Source organism: Ostrea edulis, chromosome 7 (assembly GCF_947568905.1).
Source record: "Ostrea edulis chromosome 7, xbOstEdul1.1, whole genome shotgun sequence".
Classification (NCBI taxonomy): Eukaryota; Metazoa; Mollusca; class Bivalvia; order Ostreida; family Ostreidae; genus Ostrea; species Ostrea edulis.
Window position 1 is genome coordinate 32,845,886 of NC_079170.1, and position 16,409 is coordinate 32,862,294.

Genomic DNA, 16,409 nt, shown 5'->3' on the forward strand with positions numbered 1-16,409 from the left:
GGTGCGTAATTTTTTTTAATATGTCTAATGCCGGGTTTTAATATTCATCTTTTACTTTGATTCCATTCTGACAATGTAACAGGTTCGTCTTCTTGTCTGATTGTTTGCAGCAATTCTGATTGTTGCATGTCATTATTCACATTTATCTATGGTTTTCAAAATCACAAAATATTTCAACAAGTTTTAATAATGTAATAATATAAAATAAAATGGGGAGAAATGTATTGAAAATCAATATTATTTTAGGTTTGGACTTCAGTAACTTTTAACCCTTCTGTTGTAAACACAAATCAGTCGCTGTCTTGAAAAGGTAAGAGTCTAATAATAAAATGAACAATACTCACCCGACCTCGTGGACACATCCTAAAATATGACTATGCATACAATTAAATACTTGGTAAATAATATAGGAAATTCTTTGAAATGTATGTTCAAAAAGCAATTAACGTCTGGCCTAAGTGAACCAACAAGAAATATTACAGTAAGTAGTTAATCGTAAATACATCAATATTGTTAAAATCAGTTAGAACACCTTCTTTGCATACAAGACATTAATCATTAAAGACAAACTTGTTCCCTTTTCTTTATTCCGTATGGTACACAAGTATTCATTTTTCTCTTTCTTTTCTTGAAAGTTACGATAAATGTCATCTTTGTAACGTTTTTCAATTCCCATTGTAGAATAATCGTCAATACTATGAAAATCTGTATAGAAATGAATAGCAACAAAGTCATCAGTTTCACGTCTAATAAGTGACAAATTCAATACATGCCTTTGGTATAAAGTTACCCCAGTTTCTCCCACAAATACAATTTAGTTGCATTTTTTGCAAAAGCACTTCATAAACTACATTGTTGGATTTACAATTGATATAATTTCTGATGTGATGCAACAGTCCTCAAATTGATTGGTTTTAATGACATATTAACATAAAGCACACATTTTAGCACCACACGGCTCGCATAAATTTTCTTTTCTGAAAAATAGATTATTGTGTTTCTTATGTACCAATATGTTTTTTCATTTCGTTGAAATTGATATTTTTCTTCTGTGGAACAAATTCTACGCACACGGAGCCCAAGTGCAAAGGGATTAGATTTTTTTTGTAGATTCGGGGTGGCTAGATGTGTTATTAAGATGCATATGTTTATCGGTGGGTTTGCAGTATAAGTCAGTACAAAGGATTCCGTTTGTTATTGAGATTGTTACATCAAGGAAATCGATTTTGGTGTTAGATAGACGTAAGTCAAGCTGAATGTTTGGATGTTTTTCATTCGCGGTTTTATGTAATTGTTTAAGTTCTTTTTCTGTACCCGTCCAGATGTAAAAAAAAAAAAAAAAAAAAAAAAAAAAAAAAAAAAAGATATATCATCAATATAACGTACAAAAAAGAATGTGTTCCCATTCCCCCATGTAAACACAAGCGTAGTTTCGCCCAAGTTTTGATCCAGTCGCGGTCCCTTCAGTCTGCATGTAGTGTTTGTTATTGAAACTAAAATTATTATTGTCAAGAACAGCATCCCACATTTTTTTTATATATACTACTCAAAATTTGATAAGGATCACTAGGTTATATGTGTGTAATTCACCACTAACATAACAAAAGACATAAATATGACTCAGAAACGTGTTTACTCGGGTTATGAATGAAAATTCATGAACGGCATGAACTTTTATCAATACGGAATGTTTGAAATCTGATAGCAACATCAAAAGGCATTTCATTACAAAAAGTTAACAGCAAACCAGAGAAAGAATTACACAGTTTTGGGGGATAGTCCACCATTACACTTAGTCGATGAAGTGTCAATACCGGGTATGGCCTCCCCTTGCATCAATGACGGCTTGACAACGTCTAGCCATGCTGTCAATAAGCACCCGGATGTTTCCAATGGGAAGGTTGTTCCACTCTTCAACGAGGGCGTTTCTGAGCTCTGCCAAAGTCGTGGGTTGTGCTCTACGGCGTGAAAGGGCAACCTGCAGCATGTTCCATACATGCTCAATCGGGTTGAAGTCCAGCGAGCGCGCTGGCCAGTTCATACGGACATTTGTCTCCTGCTCAAGGTAATGCTCCACCACCCTGGCGCGATGAGGACGGGCGTTATCATCCATCAGGATGAACTCAGGACCAACAGCACTAGCGTAGGGTCTGACGTAAACATCGAGGATCTCATCCCGGTACCGCACCCCTGTCATTTTTCCTCTCTCCAGGACATGAAGATCTGTTCTTTCATCCCTGCTGATTTCACCCCAGACCATAATGGAACCACCACCATAACGGTCATGTTCACTGATGTTGGCATCATGGAAACGTTCACGTTGTCGTCGCCACACTCGGTGCCTCCTGTCTGTAAAGTCCAAACAATACCTCGACTCATCGGTGAACAGAACTTGAACCCAATCGTTCTGTGTCCAAGTGACATGATCTTCAGTCCAGTCCAATCGCTCTCGCCGGTGTCGAACAGTCAGAGGGACTCGAACACATGCCCTTCTCGAGTTGAGACCTGCATTGTGAAACCGATTCCGTATCGTCTGAGTGGACACATTCACCCCCGAGGCGTTCAGGAAGTCGTTACGTAGGCTGGTTGCTGTCCAGAAGGGATGGCGTCGTGCCTGAAGAGCCACAAAATGGTCTTGGCGTTGGGTTGTTCACCTCTGACGACCTCCCCCATGTCGGTGTGCTGCTGTACCAAAAGTTTGCTGTCGGTTCCAGGCCCTGTTTACAAAATTATTAACATAGGAGAACAAAAAGGGAGAGGATCCCTCTCCTTGCATTAATCCATTTCTACATGAGAAGAAGTTCGATAATTCGGATTGAAATTTTGCACATCTTGATTGATAATTGTAAGTAGTTTACAAGTGATATCACAGCGAAATAGTTTTCAAATAGCTTCTTTCGATTATCATTATCGAAAGCCATTTGATCGTCAAAATAATCTAGCAAAATAACTTATCTTACGTAATAATGAAGGCACTCTCTAACGCAGATAAAGCATCTGTGGTGCCAAAACCTAGTTTGAAACCAAAATCAGTATCTGACACAATATTCTCGTCAGACCACTTCACCACCAATCTATTATCTAAAAGAGGTAAATATTTTTGACAACCAACTTTCCAGAGCTATTAGTGTCGTTAGCATTTTCTTTCTGAAATGATTGGGAAATAATTCTCTAAGACCTGCATGTTAGAGATGTACCTTGATCAAAAATGATATTGAATGGAAGTGACAATAATGGAGTAAAATATCACGAGCTTTACATCTGTATTTGAAAAGTTTTCAACACCTGCCGATTCACCAACTTTCGCTCCTCGTAAATGTAATTTTGAGCTCGGGCTATATCACTAATATTACATGCAAACTGTAAAGGAAAAGGCAACTCCAAACATTGTACATGATAAATGATAGGATTAATTATTTGAGAAAGATTTGGCATACTATTATGATGATATACAGCCTAGATAAGCTTCAGTTCTAATTTGGAAACGTTAGAAATTTAAATTCCCGCTATCTATAAAGGCTACCATGATGTGGAACTGTTTTTTATTCAAGATCACAAAAATCAATAATTTTGACGTCACACCGTCTGTTCCGGTTTTGATGAGATTTTAAGATCATCAAAGATGTGCATGTGGTAGAATTTACGAATATATTGTAAATCGGTTGATGCCTTCCTGTCATGCAGTTAATTACACTAATGCGAAGTGGAGATGTGAAAAAGCTTGTGTTCCTTATTCCTGATCCAACTAAGTCATCTGAAAAGAAAATACTATGTAAACCGTGGATCCATCATTTGCGTAATGACACGTTGAAGATCGACATTTGTACGAAGAAAAGTGTACCGTCTGTCTGGTCTGCGACTCGACTTTTCTTAATTTCTTCTTGCGAAAGAATGGGCTCAAATCTATACGGCTCCAAACTAAAATGTTCGTGTCTTGTCATGTTTACAGTGCTGCTGATGAAATAAACCGGAATCGACGATGTGACGTCATCAATTAAACTTCAATGAATGCTCTCCTAGCGGCGGGTAATTTTAAATATATGATGGTTTAATATTGATTTAATTGTTAAACAAGAATTTTCGTTGTTAAAGACTGTCATTTACGATATCAGTAAGTAATACTTTATTCATAAAAGCAACAATGTGAGTAGGGGTGTTTTTCCCTTTAAATGTTTAAAGAAACCATTGAAAGATAATGTGTAGGCAGCGCCCGAAAATTCTTCTTAAAGGTTTTGTAAAATTGTCTCGGATTGCTCTTACGTAACAGGTTCTCTCTGAACTTAAGTATTTAGGTATGACTTCACGAGGATCCGGGCTAGAATAGGTCCTCAGTACCCCTTGCTTGTCGTAAGAGGCGACTAAATGGGACGGTCATTCGGATGGGACCGCAAAAACTGAGGTCCAGTGTCACACGTGTGGTACGATAAAGATCCCTCCCTGTTCAAAGACCGTAAGCGCCGAGCACAGGCCTAAAATTTGGAGCCCTTCACCGGCAATGGTGACGTTTCCATATGAGTGAAATATTCTCGAGATGGGCGTTAAACAATATTTTTTTTTCAATCAACAAGATTACAACTGTTTTCCGGACTATGCTCAGAGTTGAAAATAGATATGAAATGACAATAAGCGTTATGAAGGCGTTTACATTTTTCGTCAAGCAAACGTTTATCCTTACCAGCAGGACTTTTCCTTTCAGAAAAAAAAATTGTTAAAACATTTGACGGTTCTAGAACAAGATTGAGAGGCATCATTTTATATCTTATAGGAGTTGTGGGATTGCTCGCTGTTCGTTTTCTTCGCCTTTCATATAGAATTATACTGATCAATTCTGTGACCCAGTGTTAAAGTTGACGATTGTATTGAGTCGATTGTAATAAATAGATCACTGACTGTGTCATTAATGTCACATTTCATTTGCTCCACGTGCTCTTCACCCCATCTGTACTTCCGTGTCGTATTTAGACTACATTTGCATCATCATTATTATAAGAGTTAACATTCATAATGAACTCTACTGGTGCGTGATCTGACCATTCGTAAAACTCACAGACGTTAAAAGTAAAATTCTTTGAAGCGTCGCATATTTTTAGTAAAAATCGTTAGTCAATATATAAACAAACATCTTATCACGTGGGGAAACCATTACGTCGTCATACAAGTGACGTAGAGCTATTTTTATCCGCTAGACATTTAGTTGTTAATCACCTCGGTACAGGTAAAAGATGTATTCTAATCATTTGGAGTTTGGGCTTGATATGTTGACATTAATATGGTAAATTTAAAGAGTGATACAGATCGGTACAATATCATCTCAAAATATAACAATTTCCATAATCTCAACTCAAATATTGAGCATTTTACACATTCACATCCAAATCCTATCTAAACGAGGCAAAAATATCCTACCATATCAAAATCCTAAATCTGCAACTAGTTACCTTTAAGAATATGCCTTGATCGAAATAAAATATCATCATCTTTCACCTGTGCCGAGTCGATATGTATACGCGTTGGTTTTCTTTATTCCAAATGATGATACACATCGCGACGATTTCAAGGTCACAAAGTAATATAAAGACTACTTTACAGTCTTCCGTGCACATACTATATATAAAAATATGGGACTTATATATCATCAAAGAAAACTGAAGAAAAAAAATCATCTGACAAACAGATTTAAACACATACATTACAGCTTGAACACAAGATAACGGCAATAAAAGGCGAGAAAATATTATGACATTTTCCCTGCGATACAACTATAGACCTGTACGTCGTGACGTACTTTTATATTGTGACGTCATATAGTGTGAAGTGCCCCGAGGTACATTTTATGATGTTTGTTTTAACTTTACTCGGGATACCTTAACCCTGCTGTGTAGTGACGTTGTTAAAATACTTCAACAAAAATCGTAATCTTTTCAAAACGAATTTCGAACTGACCACAAAGATGACTGATCTGCAATGTCTAGAGAGAGAACACAGTGGTATTTCTTTAAGTTGATATCATTGCATGTACGACAAGAAGTTGAAATAATTGAAGAACTTGCTACCTTTTGTTTGCAGCCATCATTGTTTACGTCTACCATGTGTTTGGAATGAGAACCGCATTTTGATTGGCTCTAGTGTACGAATTGGACCCAATGAAATGCGACCTCCTGAGTCCGAAATTTAAATAGCTACATTCGTCAAGGGTTATATTACCTCTTAAGTATACTGATTATAGTTAACTCGTTATTTGTTTTCAACTTTATTTCAAGTCAGTCTTGACGCTCGATTAAAATAAACCTTTCTATTACCACATATTACACTCGATAATTTTAAGATGTAGACGTTTTGTTTGTTATCAGCTTTTGTAGTTTAGTTGTAGTGTTAGTTTCCTTTTCTATTTAGTTTTCTTTTCTATGTAAATATTATATCGTCCTGAGGAAGGGACAGGTCGTCATGAACATTTGACAATTCACTGTTGGTCGTGTCGTTGGTCAATTTTAGTGCTTTTTATATCCTTTTTTATTTGACCTCGTATCTACTATTAGATCCGACACTTTGAATGTTGAGTGTTGTTGGATTTTAGTGCTTATATATAAAATAAAAAATCCTGTCTCACGAGTGAAGTAAATTCTATATGCAACAACAAAGACATTGAATTTTCTGTTGATTACATTTTCTTCGGTTTCTCCTCCAGCACTTTTAGCTGTCCCTGTATAAAATCGCCATCTTGGTTCTTACGTAATTTATTGGTGGAGTTTTCAATCGAATCTTGTTAACAGAAAATATGTGTAGGCTACATATGCATATGGGGCTGAATATGCATATGTAGGCCTAATGTTTACTTCACAGCACAATTGAAGGTAGGTAAAATACTATTAGAAATTTCTGTCAATCAAATTTTTTTCATCTAAATAACTACTCATAAACTAATTTTAAAAGCCCATATTAGACAAACCTTTGCAGGTTAATTTTTATACTACGTGCACATATACCCCCAAATGAAAAAGCCAATATTTAACACAAAGATGCATGAGCTCATGTTTTATTAATGTATGCACCAAAGCACATGATATCATGCTATACTTTATATAAACCAATATATATTCATTTACTGAGAATTTTTTTTATAGATATTCAATTGAAAACATACACAATTGTTGTCTAGTCTGCTCACATCCTTCAAGAAAAAAAATCATAGAATATTGCAATTTTTGAAAAATTCTCAAAATCTAAATTGTTTAAATGCCAGTTTTTCTTTTTAAATATTTAGAATTATATTCAAGGTTAACAAATAAACCTATTTTACCATAGTTGACCAGAGATATTTTGTAAAATGGTCTCTTAATTACGTACCCCCCCCCCTATTTTGGTAATTTCAAGTTTCTTCTTTGCACACTTTGAAAATAGTAAAATGTAGCAGCTAATACAGTCTTAAAATCAAGATTAACAGAATATAACAATATATATCTATACAAAACATACTGAAAAGTTTGTCCTACCAGACAATTAGAACACAAGGAATGGGGGCCGCACCCCCACCCCTTCCTTTTTCTCACAATTTTGTTGTTGTTGGTTATTCTCTTTTGTTGTTGCTATCAATCATATCATACGTAACAATACATACATGCTATCTCATACTTATAGAAAATATATGTAGTGTAACATACATGTAGATTCTAGTAACTACAGCTCTTGTACAAATGTACTCGAAAGTACTTATGATGAACTTAACAGGAGTTCAAATATTCAACAACTTTGCTGATGACTTTCTTAGACTTTGTAATTCTAGGTTTCTTTGAACCATACACAAACTCATTAAAAACAGTCTGAATTCCAATGTGGGGGTCACGCCTATATATGATTTTTAACTTGTTCAGGCTTAGATTGCAAGCTATGAGCCTTTTAGAGATCAGTATAGATATTACATTGCTTTGTACCATTGGAGCTAGTGAGGACCTGACACTATACTAATTCATGGTAAATATATCTGAAGATTTACAATTCAACGCTAAATTTGACTCGTACAGTTCTCGTAAACTACAAACATCAGACAAAGCATTGTTTGCATCATAACTTTTCCCAAGACATAATCTGACCAAGTTTTGTTGTTTGAAATTTCCAATTGTTTTCTCGTCAAACACTTTTTGTGCAAGTTTATATGTATCTAAGAAATCTAAAACATTTTCTTCAAATCTTTTAAGAAGACCAAGTCTCTGCAAATGATACTGAAGAATTGGCAGATCAAAGTTCTGAATATTGTGGCCACAATAACAGGTTTTGAAGGACAGTCTGTTATAAACTCTACAAACTGGGTCAAACCATTGACTTGATCTGTTAAAGAGACAGGCTCTCCATGAAGAGTGAGTTGTCCCATGTCATATCTGAGACCTGTTGCAGCTGATGCTTCTTTACAGACTGGTATACTTGGGTTGAGATAAATATTGATGGTCCTATCTTCACAAACTGCAGCAATCTGTATGATGTCAGATGTTCTCCTGAAAGAAAAATTAAGAATTATATTAACAGTGGATGCTTACTCCTCCTAGGCACCCGATCCCAAGTTTCGTATGTCCAGGGGTCCGTGTTTGCCCAACTATCTATTTTGTATTGCTTATAGGAGTTATGAGATTGACCACTGTTCGTTATTTTCACCTTGCATATTTTAGTCCAATGAAAATAAATGAATATTTGTAAGAATATTTATATCTTTGAACAGGGAAAAGGTAAACTAGAGAAAACAAATCTTACTAAGTCCAGTAGTTTCTAAATCAAAATACAGCAAACAGCTACTCTCTGGAAATATCATAAGAGGCTCTGAATCAATGTCATCAAGATCAATGTCTTCCTCAAGACCAATTTCTGACTTGTATGATTGACCTGTTGTAAATAAAATTCAAGTAAATAACAATGCATTTCCAATAATACAACTCTATAGGAGTAAACAAAACACAATAAATTAAGATAAAGTAAAAGATTATTTTTGTATCTGCTTTAACTGAAGCTTTACCTTCCAGTACATTCCTTGCTGCTTCTTTTGACAACCTAGAAGCTTTTAATTCTAGCAGACGTCTCTTGGTGGTGATTAAACTCTGTGTCAGACGCTTCCGTTTCAGCTTGTTGGCAAGTTTTATGGTATGTTTCATTGTAAAACTGCCTGGTGACAAAGCCATTTTATTGTTCAGCTGCAGAAAATAATTGATGTTGTATTACATTTAAAAGCAGGAAACTTTCATTAATTCTTGATAATAGGAATTAGTTTTGAATGAAAATAGTATATATCTCTATGTACACATGTACTTGTTTATTCAGTTGAACAAACTTAGGTTTGCTGTTAGTAAAATAAAATAAAAAGAAAACAGAACAAATAACAATAAAATGCAAAGAAAAACAAATTTCAAGATCATCAACTTGTAACTTTCAACATATCTTTCTACCTCTGATATGTAACCATATCCCATATTCTTTTGACATACAGTAGCTGAAAGTCTAGCATACAGACTTTATGAACCTCCATAAAACCTAAGAACACATTATTTACATTTTTGAACCTCATATTTCAGATTCAATTGCAAGTTATCTGATCATATCCAGAGAAATATTTTTTTCTCTAAATAAAGAGCAATTATCCAAAGTATTTATAATATCTTTGGGGATTTAGCAGAGACCATATGGTTGAAATTCTCATTTACTTGGGTTAAACCCATCGTGGCCAGCTCATCTGCCTTACTGGAATACTTTTTGAGTAGACCTCCTAATGCTTCCCGAAGTAAAGTGCAGGAGAGAGGTTTTCCATACTGCAAATTCCTTGGTTTGTAGTTGGTGTTTTCACTCCGGCACCAAGTTCCACAATATTCATGTTCACCTAAAGAAAACAAGTAGTTAAAATATTTTCACTTTTTTCAATCCTAATTTTGTAATGTCCTATTCATGGATATTCTTACCATACAAATGCGGAACAATTTTGCCAAGTTCAGTTTTAACCTGTTTAGCCTTGCCCTTGATTTGCTATACACAATAGGTAAAACATCTAAAACAAAGAAGGAAGAGATGCATGTACCTATTACCTATCACACTTACAATTAATGAGGGTTTTTTTCGACCACAGTTGTTCAAAGTATATTTTACTGAAATATTACACTTCAGAAATACAAACCTTTCAATGTGACCTCTAACTTTTTGATTTTTCAAAAGTTTATGGGTGTTAGCCAGCTCCATTAAAGCTCCTGTGAAACCTTTTCCGTGTGATTTCTGTCAGCTCTTTTTGTGATATGTGGGTCCACAGTTGCTTTTACACGGGCAATGGTTGTCGACTCATTGTCCATGACTAAAGTTCCAACCTGTAAAATACAGTAGAATTATTTACAAGTAATAAGTAATAATGTAGTAAAACTGTAAAACCATATATTTGACATTGCTAATTACAATCAAGCATTCAGTAAAAATATACCTTGCACCCTTCATCTTGGATTGTCGTCAGCATTTCACAGGTCATGGCTGGCTCCATCGCCTTTGCTGATCCATGCCAATTTCTTCGACAGTTGTGTTTCCTGGGTTGAACTCCTTTGGCTGTTGTAGCTGAATAAATTCTACATTTCTTACTCTTAGAAGAGAAATTACAACTTTTTAAATTTTTTCTCCAAATAGAGATGCATGGCCTGTAACAAAGATGAATATTGATATCATACAATTATATATACACGTGCATGTCTTAGAATATGCTACCAGTGGGTACATGTACTACATTTATAAAAAATCACAAACTAGTTTCTAGATGGAAAATCAAAACATATAACATCAAGAGGACATACCAGTTAAACTATTGTATCCTCTGCCAGTACTTCTCTTCTGCCAGGCACCATCAAAAGACACAATGATGTTTCCATCACTCCTACAATGTAAATATGTGATCCCTGGGATGTTTAGAGCAGCCAGTAATGCATTTACATGAGTTGTTCCATAACCACCATTTACCATACCTAAGATGTTAAAGAAATACAATGAAAACATGCAAAATAATGTAAAATAATTCATTCAGATGTAAACTTGAACATTCCTCAAAATACTGATAAGGTATAACATTTGGCTGTGTATTCATTTTAGTGCCTTTAGCGGATAGCAACTTCCGCTAATTCAAGTACACACTAAATATCTTGCACGTGCACTAACTTGTTCAAATATCCATTTCCGCCAAATTTTGTACATGCTTAATACAATGCATTAAATGTAATTGATTTATTTATATCTACTCATTTACAAGATATAAATCAAACCTGCAACAAGTTTCCTGTTGACATCCCAAGCACATTGTTTCTTGTCTGCTTTCGCTTTATGCTTACTGCCAGTGGATGTGTCATTAACAAAGGATCAAGTAGGCTGTGTGAATTGTACCTGAAGAACCTGTGGTTGATCAAATGTTATCATAAAGGGTATACCATACTTTTTTTTAAATAAACCAGATCTTTGAATCACAATCACATATGCATTGATTTACAAAATTAAAAAAGACAAATACCTGTCCTAGTCCAAATTTCCTTTCCCCATTAGTGTTGACAAGATGAAGTATGTTGCCACACATGGTGCAGCCTCTTTTCAAATTATCTACTAGTGTACGAGTTCTACGATACGTCTCCCAACACGCCACGAACTTGCTGCACTTTCTGACACAGGAGTACGTATGACGGGGGTAAAATCATTCTCCTGAGATGGATCTTCATTTTCAACATCTAAAATTTACACATTAAATCATTGATTCTTTTGTTACATACACCAACACAGCGCAGGATCCTCGCACAATAATTGTTTTATTTTTCATGACATGAAATTACACTTACCGTGTTTACTTTTCGAACCTCTGGCTTCCCGTGCTTTCTCTAGTCCCTCGAGTCTGCGGAGGTTCTACGCTTTCTCTAGTCCCTCGAGTCTGTGGAGGGTCGACGCTTTCACAAAGGTGCATTTTTTTGAACGAGGCATTCTTGTATTGTGAATAATGATAACTATATGATAAGTTTGGAAAAAATTTCGAAAATCGAAGTTATAACCGGAATTTAAAATTTAAAACCGGATACGTAAAAGCACGGCTTTTCCTTAAGATGGAATTTTGAGTCGCTCTGACACAAAGTACTGGAATGTTTAAGTCAACGCCTGACATCAAATAGAATACGTCATGTACCAGAAAAAGCTATAAAATTTGCAGTTCTTGCATTTTGAAAAGTTTTACACTACATAATAACTTACCATATCATGCAGCATTGTCACCATTGAAGTCCAGTACAATTAAATATATACAATTCACAGATCTATGTCAATTGATATGACGTGACGTCATCTGGTACATTTTGCAGGCCATAACACATTTTATGCTTTGATAGGCGGATCAAACAATCCCCCAAGTGAAAATTAAGTTATTTTGGGTAGGGCCTATTGAAAAAAAATACTTCTACTTAACTCGCTATGAGTTAAGTCCTGTTATTGAAATGAACATAACAAGTATTGTTGTTCAGGCAAAGAAACATAACTTTTGCAATCAATTGAATTGCACGGTTTTGACACTATCCCTCCAAATACCTATTATGACACTTTCCCTCTTTCTAATCCATGTATATATATATATATATATATATATATATATATATATATATATATATGATATATAATATATATATAATAGTGCGCAAGCGCCAATTGCTAGTCTTTTTTGAGTTGCATGTCAACGAAAATCCAAACCCTCCCTCCCCTCACCCTTTTTCTAAGCATACGTGCATACCATCCTTGTTGCGTTTTTCCTGTCTCTCTTTTTGTGGGTTTTTTTTTTTCCAGATCCATTTTGTTCACATCAACGTGACCTGACTCTCCGCCTTCACGAAGCGTCATGGTTCTACGAATTTACGAGTTGTCAGTGGTCAATAATAGACAATCGCTGAATTTTGCTAAGCCTGCCACATATTTTGTTTCATTCCATGTGCCTGACCAATAATTGGGTTTATCGAATGATTGATTGATGTTGACAGATTGAAATGATTAATCAATATATTGATTGATTGACACATTGGTGGATTGAAATATTGATTGATTGAAAATATTGAGTGAATTATTGATTGATTGACTGAAACATGCATGGACTATTGATGCTACAACATTACTATCCAAAAGTCGTTGTGGATCATGCATTTCATTACAGAGTGTATTTGATATACATACTGATGTTTTGTATTGATATGAACAATGTCGTTGAATTGGAAATATGTTGTTATCAAATAAAGCCATGACAAAGACTACCAATACGTGTTATTGTTCTGTTCTATTGAAATAATTCTATATAACGTAAAATGAAAGTTGTCTTATGTATTGCGGATAAATATTGTCGGCAAGTAGTCATTTTCACACTGTGAAAATAACAACTTTTATTCAATCGATCAATTCCTGTATTTCACTGTTGGAAATGTAATAAATTATAGTACTTGTATTTCACTGTTAAAAATGTAATAAATATATATACCTAGTATTCTTCTGTATAACAACACAAGGCTACAGCGTTTACCTTTCCTTCTACGAAAACACTTGTATTCAAATTTAGATACACGTACATACATTCTCGAAGATTTGTTCATATTGATAGAAAGTTAAATGATTTATGACTAGTTTTCATCAGCATGTAGACGTTCTACAATAATTGTCGTGTTAGCTATAGCAAGTTCATTTTAGTGCAGTTGTGAACAATTTCAAGTTAAATCGAAAAAAATAAAGCTTAGGGAGTTCATAGGCGGCGGAAAGGGTAAAAATACTATGGAAGTGAAAATAAACACTTAATATAATCTCAATGAACATAAAAATTTAATCATGTAAATTTTACTTAATATTTACATGATTAATTGATTTATTTTTTTAATTGTTTAATGTCCCTCTAGAGATTTCTTTACTAATAAGGAGAAGTCACCTTTGCTGGAGAAGGGCTGCAAAATTCAGGGAGGGATCTTTATCGTGGCACACCTGCTGTGACATGGGGACTCGGTTTTTTCGGTCTCATCCAAAGGACCGCCCTGTTCGGTAGCCTCTTATGACAAGCAGGAGATACTGAGGATCAATTCTAACCCGGATCCCTACGACACCTTAATATTTAGATAATTGTTTTAAACCATGTTCTTATGTCTAAAACAATATGTACACCGATATCGTATTGAAGAGGAAATTCTAACTATTCCATGACTCTGTATTTGCAAAACATTTTTGTCAAATCAATGATAAACCAAAATGCTGAAGATAAGCATAATATTATAAAACATTCAGAAAATGAAAACTATATACATTGTAACTACATATGTATTTAAACCATGTCAAAGGTAAACTTACTTTCCCTCATCATTTACTGAAGATTAACGATACAGCAAACTTTATGTATTTAATTAAAATACAACAGGAACAACAATATCGACATTTACATTTTCACTTCCCTGTACATTTTCATTAGAAAGTTTATTTTCCGCATGCTTGAATATAGAAAGGAAGCAAAGTATGTAACTACCTCACCACCACTCGGTGACGTGTTTAACAGAATTCGTGTGTAAACCGAAAATTCACACTATACCAAATTTTGTTTTTCTGGGGTAAAACACGATGAAAAATTCCGATCTCCATGCCTCACCAAACTTACGACAAACACGTATGGAAGAAACTAGTCGTGTATACTCGATCGGCTTTGCGATAGTTTTATTATACTATTTGCCTGTCAAATGTTTTAGATAAATAGTTCAATCTTCAGGATATACATAAGTTAAATGTGTATAAAAACTACCAATAAATCTACAATTGAATGTACGCTGCACGTTTCGCCTTGTTAGTCATTATGGACACCTCCTTTTCCGCCAATGGACAGATCCACAAAACGCGAAGTGATCCTTGATGTGTATATAGATTTCAATAGCCTTCAATAGTTTTAGTGGGGAAGGGATCGTCCTGTTCGCTACATGGGTTCAATTCATTAGTTTAAACTTTTCATTCTTACATTTCCAGTATTATTCCTTTCTGCTCTATAAGTGTTGGTGGTCACTTTGCAGGTGAAAATATCGGAAAATGTACGTTGTCCAAAAAGTTTCAATTTAATGTGTATGGATTCAATTGCAGAATAAGAAATAAATAATTTTTATTCAAATTCACATTGTTTCATCAATTTCAGAATATAGAATAAGATATTTAATTCTAAATTCACGCCATTATCCCACACAGGAAAATTCTGGATACATGTCTAAATGAAAGAATACAAGCATAATGTTTCCCAATAATATTCAGATTAAGAGGCATCCTTTGGTTCAATAAAATCACGTGATTTGTTAGTTCCATTAACTAGATAACTAGCACGTGCCATATACAAAATATATATAATAAAACTTCTCCAAACCGTCTCTCAGAAAACTGGTTCTCCCCGAATATCGGCCGATTTTCAAAGTCCCAGCAGAAATCTTAACATTTCCTTACAAAGAAAGTCTTACAAAACCGGCCACCCCTGGAAACCGGACATCGGCCACTTGATAAAGTACATTTGTTGACAAACATGTGTAATTTACCTTATCATACCGGTCACATTTTGAAGGCAAGAAAATTTTGACCAGAGGGTGACCAAGATCGTCCAGGTGTGCAAATTGACTGACCGAGTGGCCAGGTGGAAAATTATCGACCGGAGGTGTGAAAAACACGAGTGGCCTCTTTATTTTCTATTCTTTACCTGTTCTGTCAAGGGTGTTAATTGACACTTAGCTAAAATCCAAGTGACCCTTCCAAATTCTGTACAAAATGTAAAAAACAGTTAGGAATATATTGAATGAATACAGTATTAAACGACAATTCTATCGTATGTATATAAGCAGTAGTTAATAAAGAAAACAAACACATGACTGTTAATGATAATTATTAAAAGATAATTTAATTTTCTTGGTTTTCATAAACTTTCTAAGAATTTCTAAGAAATATTCAAATAACAATTTCATATTTACTACTGTACTTTTCAAAAACGTCAAAACAAATCTGTTAATGACATAAGCGATGGATGTAAACAGAGTTTTTTACAGATAAGAGTATGCCTCTGTGTTTTCTTTCTGCATCGGAAGCTGTTATAGATTTTAATATTTGATGATTTCAGTGAGAATATTTCTTATTAATTACACATGTATGCCTAAAGGTAGTACCAAGCGGACTAAATCTCCGTCGATAATTGGTCATAGATCACCGGAGAAAAGAGAACAATACCTCCTTTGTGAATATTGACATAAAATGTCTCTAGATGCTAAATTCTCGGTTAACCAGCCACCCTCCAAACCGGCGGGTTTAGAGAAGTTTCACTGTATATCAACCGTATCCAACATGCATTTCGAGAGGTAGATTTTTCATCAAATGGTACATGTGTCATATTTTGTCCAGTTTGCCAGCAC

The 16,409-nt window shown here is 34.8% G+C and overlaps 1 pseudogene; it reads right to left on the minus strand.

Moving 5' to 3' along the window:
* Nucleotides 1-7,017: 7,017 nt before the first annotated feature.
* On the minus strand, nucleotides 7,018-12,542 carry LOC130048034 (uncharacterized; annotated as a pseudogene).
* Nucleotides 12,543-16,409: the final 3,867 nt, after the last annotated feature.